This window comes from Balaenoptera physalus (genome assembly GCF_965194825.1).
Source record: "Balaenoptera physalus genome assembly, chromosome: 16".
NCBI lineage: Eukaryota > Metazoa > Chordata > Mammalia > Artiodactyla > Balaenopteridae > Balaenoptera > Balaenoptera physalus.
This window is the reverse complement of record NC_138898.1, coordinates 49,698,596-49,707,797: the sequence shown is the minus strand read 5'-3', so window position 1 is coordinate 49,707,797 and position 9,202 is coordinate 49,698,596.

Below are 9,202 nucleotides of genomic sequence, written 5' to 3'. Positions count from 1 at the left end.
CTTTCCCAGCTTTCATTAGAGATGCCGTGGGGATGACAGTGGTGGTTAGAAAAGTGTCTCGGAGGCAGCTGACACACAGCAGGTCCTCCTCCCCAGAGATGCTGGGTCTCTTCCTGCCTCTCCTTTGCTTGCTGCCCAGGTGTGAGGCGTGTACTGTAGCCATGCAGCCTTCCCGGGTGGAGCTGTAAGTAGCCTCTATGATGGCCCCTGAAGACTGTCACCTCCTGGTATTCAGACCCTGTGTAGTCCTTCTTTCACTGACCTGTGTGATCAGTAGAACAAAGCAAAACTAATGATGTAGGACTTCAGGGGTAGGTCAGAAAAGCATTGCACTTCAACCTTGTTTTCTAGGGGAAGCCAAGCATCATGGTATGAGGACACTCAAACAGGCAGTGCCCATGCTTGATCCCCGCAAGGAAAGGAACCAGCTATAGCACCAACCTGCCACTCGTGAATGAACCACCTTGGAAACGGATCCTCCTGCCCAGTGGAGCCTTCAGATGATGCAGGATCAGCGAACACCTTGCTGAACTGTCTCCACAACCGCACACCTCCGACCTTCTCATCACATGAGAAAAACAAACCACTGATCTAAACTCTAACCCGTGGCCTGGCTGCCTGTGTTTTGTAAATAAAGTTTTATTGGAACGCAGCCGCATTCATTTGTTTGTGTGTTGTCTGTGGCTGCTTCCACTCCACAGTGGCAGAGATGAGTATTTGTGACGGAGACTGTGTGGCCCGCAGCCTAAAATATTTACTATCTTATCTGGCCCTTGGAGAGAAAGTTTGCCAAGCCTTTCTCTGAGCCATTGCTTTTTTGAAAAAAATTTACTGAAGTATAGTTGATTTATAATGTGGTATTAATTTCTACTGTGCAGCAAAGTGATTCAGTTTATGTATATATACTTTTTCATACTCTTTTCCATTATGGTTTATCACAGGATATTGAATATAGTTCCCTGTGCTGTACAGTAGGACCTTGTTGTTTATCCATCCATATATAATAGTTTGCATCTGCTAATCCCAAACTCCCACTCCATCCCTCCCCCACCCTCAGCAACCACAAGTCCGTTCTCTATGTGAGTCTGTTTCTGTTTTGTAGATAAGTTCACTTGTATCATTTTTTTTTTTTTTTTTAGATTCCACAGATAAGTGACATCATATGGTATTTGTCTTTCTCTTTCTGACTTACTTTGCTTAGTATGATCATCTCTAGGTCCACCCATGTTGCTGCAAATGGCACTATTTCATTCTTTTTTATTAAGCCATTGCTTTCTCCCCCTTACTTGCAGCCGAACACAATACCTAAGTGACGAGTGGTCCAATCCACAGGGCATTTGCTCTTGAAAAACCAGGTGACTCAGTGATGGGGAAGCTCATGGAGAATCTTGTCAGAAAGACCACCTGGCTTTCTAAACTCTGCACTGACCGAAGATTTTGTTCATCTACAGCATTAGTTAGGAAACAGAATGCATCTTAGCTGCTTCAAGAGACTTTAATGAAAGGACTTCTTACAGAGGTGAGGGAGGGTCAGGAGAGCAAACACAGGACATTGAGGCAGCCAGAGGCCCTTGCCTCCTGCAGGCCTGTGGGGAGAAGGGAGGAAGTGCTGCCGGAGCCCGCTGGTGCCCTGAACCCCACCGATGCATTAGGATCAATGAATAATTATGGTTCGAGCTACCTAAGAATGCAGATCCAGTTTGAACGAGCTGTGTCAGGGCAAAATTGGGTGCTGGAGCAACTACCCAGAGGAGGTAGCCTCCGGAATCTCTCTTGCTGCAAGTCTACCGTCTGAGGAATTGTGCAGAGTAGCTTGTGGCCTCATCTCTCTGCACCATTACTGCCTCTTTACTTGATTTCGCATAAATAAACTGACTTTTTTCCATCTAATCGCAAATGCCCAAACCATGTTTTAGTTGTCATTTTTAACAGACTTTAAAACCACGAGTACTATCTATAATGAAAAGAGAAACGGACTTTTTGTAGCATTTTTCACCCCCAGGGAAGCCCAGAATGTTCAAACTCTCTCCAAAGTACAAAGGTGTCTCTTCTCTAGAGATTTCCCAATTTTATGTTTATTGAGTCAGAGCAAAAGAGCCCTTGAAAAACAGAACCAGACAGGGTCTTCTCCCACTGCCCTCCGCCCCCAAGAGTCTTTGGCTCAGAGCCCAGCACTCCAGGTGGTCTCACCTGGTGATTTGCACACACGGCTGTGCTGACTGTTACTTCGGGTGTATTGATGGTCTTACGTGCCAGAGCAGGACTGCCACATTCCTTCTTTTGCTGAGACCCAGGTCCAGCCCCTGCCACGGTTCAGATGTTTCAAAAGAGGGGCCACAGATGCCTTCCCCCGGGCGGCTCCCGAGGACTCTGCCTGCGGTGCAAACAGCTTCGGCGTAACCGCCCTGCTGTACACGGGCTTGCTTGCCGTTCCAGTTACTATTGCTATTTACAAATTACCCGAGAACTTAGCTGCTTAAGACAACCATCTTATTATGCTTAACAGATTCAGTGGGTCAGGAAGTTGGGCAGGGCATGCCAGGGATAACTTGTCTCTGCTCCTTGATTTCTAAGGCCTTCCCAGGGAAGACTTCAGTGCTGGGGCAGGGGTGACTCCACCCTCGGGGACTGGAATCGTCCCAAGGCTCCTTCACTCTCATGTCTAGGGCCTGAAGCGGGAAGACTTGAAGACTGAGAGAGCTGACACTCACCCTCTGCTTCCCCACGTGGTTGGGCTTCCTCAGAACATGGCGGCTTCCACATGTTGACCGTCCTATGGGCCAGCTCAGGCTCCAAGTTCTGGTGTCCAGTGCACAAGGTGAAGCTGCATGCCTTTTTTGATCCAGCCTTGGAAGTCACACAGCATCATTTCTGACATTGTCTATTGCTCCAAGCAGTCATAAGCCCACCCATATTCAAAGGAAGGGAAAACAGTCCCCACTCTCCCTGAAGGGAGCATCAAATAATTTTAGGGTCATGTTTTAAAACTGCCATACTTGCAAATGGGGGAGCAGTTTCCTGCGCCTGGTAGAAAGTGACAGAAACTTAAACGTAGCATTTTCTCATCTGGAGGTTGGAGGAGCCCACCCAAATAGATGCACACGGAGCAGGCTGAGTGGATTCTGTTGTCTGCAACTAAGAACCCTGCCCCAGTAGCTGCCCCACTAGCTCCCCCAGTGCTGTAGTGTAAATGTTGAACAGCAGACTCTTTGTCTCCCACTGAAAGCAAAACAAAAAAAAGCCCTGTATCATTTCGTGCCTCCATCAGCAGTGTATGAGAATTCCAACTGCTTTGTCTTCTTACCGACACCTGGTTTTGTCAGCACTTTATTGATGTTGGTAAAAGAAGGAATATAATTTTAAAAAATGATCCAATATCATAATGTGACTTTGGATGGGGACAAGACATTAACACACAAACACACACACACACACATTTTTATAAAGCTTGAAATGCAGTTTAAAAAAAAAAAGCATGTTTCTTAGGTCTTTTGTGTCCAGCTCATTTTTTAAAACAATTTTTATTGGGGTATAGTTGACTTACAATGTTGTGTTAGTTTCAGGTGTACAGCAAAGTGAATCATTTATACATATACATACATCCACTCTTTTTTAGATTCTTTTCCCATATAGGCCATTACAGAGTATTGAGTAGAATTCCCTGTGCTATACAGTAGGTCCTTATTAGTTATCTATTTTATATATAGTAGTGTGTATATGTCACTCCCAACCTCCCAATTCATCCCTCCCCAGCTCCTCATTTTTTTGACCTATATGGTCACAGATGAAGAATTTAGGGAAGTCTTCAAGATATTGTTTGATTTAAACTAGAAAATCTCTCCAAATCTGTGGACATAGCGTCCCTAATTGTTCCTGTCTTCTCCTTGAAGAAGAAGGGCTGTCTCATCCTGTCCAGGACAGTTTCCTTCACATCCCGGATTGTCCTACGAATGTGGGAGGAGACTATGAGTAAAGCAGCTCAGGTATGAAAGTTCAAGCCCACGACCAGTCTGGAATTCAGTCGTCATTTTCATGTTGAATCAGGAAGCATATTCAGAGAAGAGAGGCATATGGTTGGCAGCTAATTAACGGCCTTGGTGGAATTCTTATCAGTTCAGGAGACGGTGCTAATTTGAAACCATTGCCAGCTCCGTCTGTTAATGAGCTGTGCTCCTTCCCTCCACGCTGCCCCCCAGTGTCCTCCCTGACTCCCAGAGTCTGTTGCAGAACTGGATGAGGATTCCCAGCTGCTGGGGCTGGCGTCTGACCTCAGCTGCCCGGCTTCAGCTTTTCATCCACAAGGAATTTTCTTGTTTCACCATCCAAGGCAACATTCTCAGCACATGATCCCTGATGCCCAGAGAAATCCTTGGTTATTGGTGTCAGGGTCTTTTACAAAGGGACTAGGACCCAGTGTTGTATTGTGTTTGCTGGTGTGTGTGTGTGTGTGTGGCAGGGACGGGGGAAATAGAAGGCAAGGTGGGTGACGAAGGAGGCAGAGGGGTGGTGAGGGCACTCATTCCAAAGGATCAAATAAATTACTTCTGGGTAGTCCATCATGTCAACATTTCCTGTTGCCTTTTCTTCCCTCCTTGGTGCTGACAACCAGACCCTTTGGGATGCGGTGACTGGAGGACAGGCACGCGCTGAACCGCTCAGGTCCAAGCAGCCCATACTCTGCCTCTTTAAAAGTAGACATAGGAATTGCATTCATTATCTTGTGCTTCACCTTTGAGGCTTCCAGAAATAGGAATTTTACTGTCAGGCCTCAGTGGAGGGAGTCCATTCCCCTAACAGTAAGGAAAAGACTAAAACAGCACACAACGGGGCCTGTAAAGTGTGTCCTTCTTGTAAAATGTCAGACCCAGCCTGTCATCTGGTTTTAACTAACTTGCCCAACTACAGGCACGGCTATACTCACTCCTGAATTCCACGGTGGCTGTTTATTCCTGTGTTTTCACATCATTTGTGTTTGTGATTCTGAGGTGACAGATTTGATTCCCCTTGATTCTCCTCCCCACTCAGTGTTTGACCCAGAGTATCAGTTAGCTTTTGCTGTGTAACAAGCCACCTCAAAACTTAGTGGCTTAGAATAACACATGTTATTTTTAATTGACTTTATTTTTTAGAGCAGTTTTGGGTTCATAGCAAAATTGAGTAGAAAGTGCAGAGAGTTCCCATATACTCCTGCTCCTACACCTGCATAGCCCCCCCCACCATCAATACTCCCCACCAAGATGGTACATTTGTTAAAATCAGTGAACCTGCATTGAGACATCATTGTCACCCAAAGTCTACAGTTTACATTAAGGTTCACTCTTGGTGTTGCACATCCAATGGGTTTTGACAAATTGATGACATGTATCCACTATTATAGTATCATACAGAACAGTTTCACTGCCCTAAAACCCTCTGTGCTCCAGCTGTTCAGTCCCCCCTACGCCCGAACCCTGACAACTACTGATCTTTTTCACTGTCTCCATTGTTTTGCCTTTTCTAGAATGTCATATAGCTGGAATTATAAAGTACGTGGCCTTTTCAGATTGGCTTCTTTCACTTAGTAATATGCATTTAAGATTCCTCCATGTCTTTTCATGGCTTGACAGACCATTTCTTTTTAGTGCTGAGTAATATTCCATTGTCTGGAGGTACCACAGTCTATTTTTTAACCTACTGAAGGACATCTTGGTTGCTACAAGTTTTGGCAATCATGAATAAAGCTGCTATAAATATCCAAGTGCAGGTTTTTGTGTGGACGTAGTTTTCAGCTCATTTGAGTAAATACCAACAATAGCTGGATCATACGCTAAGAGTATGTTTGGTTTTGTGAGAAACTGCCAAACCGTCTTCCAAAGTAGCTGTATCGTTTCACGTTCTCACCAGCGATGAATGAGAGTGCCTACCTGTTGCTCCACATCCTTGCTAGCACTCGGTGTTGTCAGTGTTCTGGATTTTGGCTATTCCAATAGGTGTGGAGTGGTAACACATATTTTTCATTTCTCACGGTTCTGTGGGTTGTCTAGGCGGCTCTTCTCACATGGGCTGCTCAGCTGGGGCTGGGTGGTCTAGGCATCTCTCGTGTATTTCTGGGGCCTTGGCCACAATGGCTGGGGCCTCAATCCATGCAGTCTCCTATCCTCGGGCAGGCTAGCCCAGGCTTCCTCACATGGTGGTGGAACGGTTCTAGTAACAAGAGGGCACACCCAATCGTGTGGCACTTTTCAAGCTCCTGTTTGTCTTACAGTGGCTACCTCCCACTGTCTAAAGCAAGTCACTTGGCCAGACTCAGACTGCAGGGATGGAGAGATGGACTTCACTTCTTGATGGGAGGAGCTGAAAACTACTGTGACCCCATTTCCTCCATCTATGGCAATTGGTGCCTGGGACATCTAACTCAGCAATGGGATAACCTCTGACACTACATTTGAAACCTCTAAATCTCCATCTCAGGAGTCACCCAGAGAAGCAGTTTCTTGTTAATACAGGGAAATATTACAGGAAGGAGATTAGATAATCTCATTTTTCTTTTCTAATCACCCAGTTGGTTTTGTTCCAAAGGGGTGGGCATCATTTCCTCGGATCCATTAGGAACTCACAGCCTCTGGTCTTAATGCTCCATAAAAGAAGAGCAATACATTAATTCTTGTCTTCATTTCTTAACTACTGAGAAAAATGTTGTTGAGTTTAGGGGGTGATAATAAATCATGCGTCTTCCCCTTCCATCTTTGGAATCAGTTGAGAAATTGATGCAAGCAATGGGAATTGGAGGTCAAAGTAGCACCTCTGTTGCTGGCAGCCCTGGACCAGAGAATGTAGTTTGGGTGACAGCCAGACAGGGCTTCCTGCTTCTTCCCCTCTGGACTTGGGTTGCCCATGAGCAGTAGTACCTGGGTCTGCAGAGCAGGTCCACTGGTTTGGCCAGGCGAAAGAATTGTTGCCTCTCACATTTCAGGTCACAGCAGTCAAGACAGAGGGATCAGAGCGGCGCTTGGGATCCTGGGGAAAATGGGCCACCCAGGATCTGTGTGGCTCTGGCTCCTGCTCCCTCCTCACCGCCAGTCAGCCTTGGCCCTGCTGTTCCCACAGGTAGGAGTGGGGAGGGAGAGGGTGGAAGGTTAGGTGGACGCATTCCTCCAATACTTTCTGTTCTGATTTTCGGGCAATTTTTCTGTGTGCATAAATATTTAAAACCTCTCATTGAAGCATAATATACCTATAGAGAAGAGCACACATCATAAATGTGTGGCTCAGTACATTTTCCCAAATTAAAGACACTCATGTAAACACCCAGGTCAAGAATTAGAAAATTACCAGCCCTCTGGAAGCTGTATGAACTCCTTTTCGGTGGGGGATGGGGGGTGGGGGGTGGGGAGTCTGGCTTCTTTTGTTCAAAATTATGATTGTGAGTTTCACTATGTTGTGTGTAGATGTAGATTGTTAATTCCCATTGCTGTTTAGTATCCTACTTTGTGGATACCCTGTAATTTATTTATCCATTCTTCTGTTGATGGGCATATGGGTGGTTGCCAGATTTGGCAATACATTGTAATATGTGTCTTTTTTGAAAACAAAATGCAGGTATTTCTGGTTGCTATATACCTAGAAATATCATCTGGGGCCCAGCAATTCCACCTGTACAGATATATCCAACAAAAATACCTAACCATTTTAGATACTGAAACCTCTTTTCCAGAGTGGAACCGTTTGGCGCTCCCGCTGGTGGCATTATGAGAGTTTCAGCTGCCACCTCCTTGCCTCCTAATACTTTGGAAAAGTCCAAAGTTCCTGTTCTATAAATGAGGGTGAAATACCAAGAGAGGGAGAAAATGAATTCCCCTATAATTGAAAAGGGGAAAAAATTTTTTAAATAATTTTTAAAAAATTAAAAATGCACCAACCCTTCTTATTTTTTGGTTCCTTTCAGAATAAGTTGCAGACAATTAACAGATGGGGTCTTTTTAGGGGCAACACCACCCTGCAAGCAGAAGAGTGATTTATAATCTAACTTTAGAAATGCGAGATGCTCTCAAAGTCTCACCCAGCTCTTTGGAGGAAGGGTTTTGAGGACAAGAAGTTCCCCGCACAGAAATTGTGATAAAGCACCAATTAGTGGCTGCAGCAACGAAGTGGGAGCGTTTAACCTTTCAGGCATGCCAACAACATGCTCCTTAATTTGAAAACAGGGCACAGAGTGTTAGCAAGTGAAGAAGAGTGATTGTTCATCACTCAATTTGATGCATCTCCTTTGCAGCAGAGGCGAGAGAAGGAAGCCTCTCTGCTCCATTTATTCTGGCTTTCGTCTGACTTCTCAGAGGAAGGACCAGATGCTCTAATGAGGAGTACCAGACACTGAAAATATCTGGAGATCAGGAGAGAACATGCTGACAGCTTTCCCTTCGAGAAGCCTACCTCCCCTCCGAGCTCCTCGGGGCACTTTATATGCATTACCTGGCAGCAAGGTTTATTATCTCTTTTTGCAAACAGTAGAAAAGTGGTGCAGGGAGGCTAAAAAGGCTCACTGGAGGCTACAGGGTAGCCAAATGTTCAGCTCAAAATAGAAACCGAGAGCCCTGGGAAATTCAGACAGCCTGAGAGGGTCCTTTAATCTCTGGACCCTTCTGTGTCTTTTTAGACAATAAGCCTTTCCTTGAAAGAGTTCTTTCTCCCTAACGACAGGACTGCCAGCTCTCCTCCAGGATGTTGTAAAAGGGTGACATTTAACAGTGGAAATTGGAAACTCTAATTGACTTCTCCTATAGCAGAAAAACAAGTGCCCTGTATTCCTTCTCTTGGCCCAATGTTTGTAATTGTCCCCTTGGGGTTCTATGTTGAGGGAAGCTGAAGAGGCAAAATAGAACAGTTCACTTGAACTGGTGTAGTTAGACACTCGAGATTTGTTTTTCCTGCACAGTGGAAGACGTGGAGAGGCCATTGAAGCAGACAGAGACACTAGACCCTGGCACCGAAGCAGCCCCAGAATCCCTTGCAGTGATAAATAAAGAGCTGGAGGTGAATCCTCCATTTCCAGATCTGGGTGAATGGGGGGGCCTGGGATTATTTGGATTGGTTGTGTTACTTGCTTTGGCTAATGGAATTTTAGCGTAAATGTGAGCAAAGTCTTGGCATGTACTTGTGCAGGAGGTCTTGCCTTCTTGTGTTGTGGTCTTCCTCATGAGAAGAACCTGCCCCCAGGAGCCTGCTG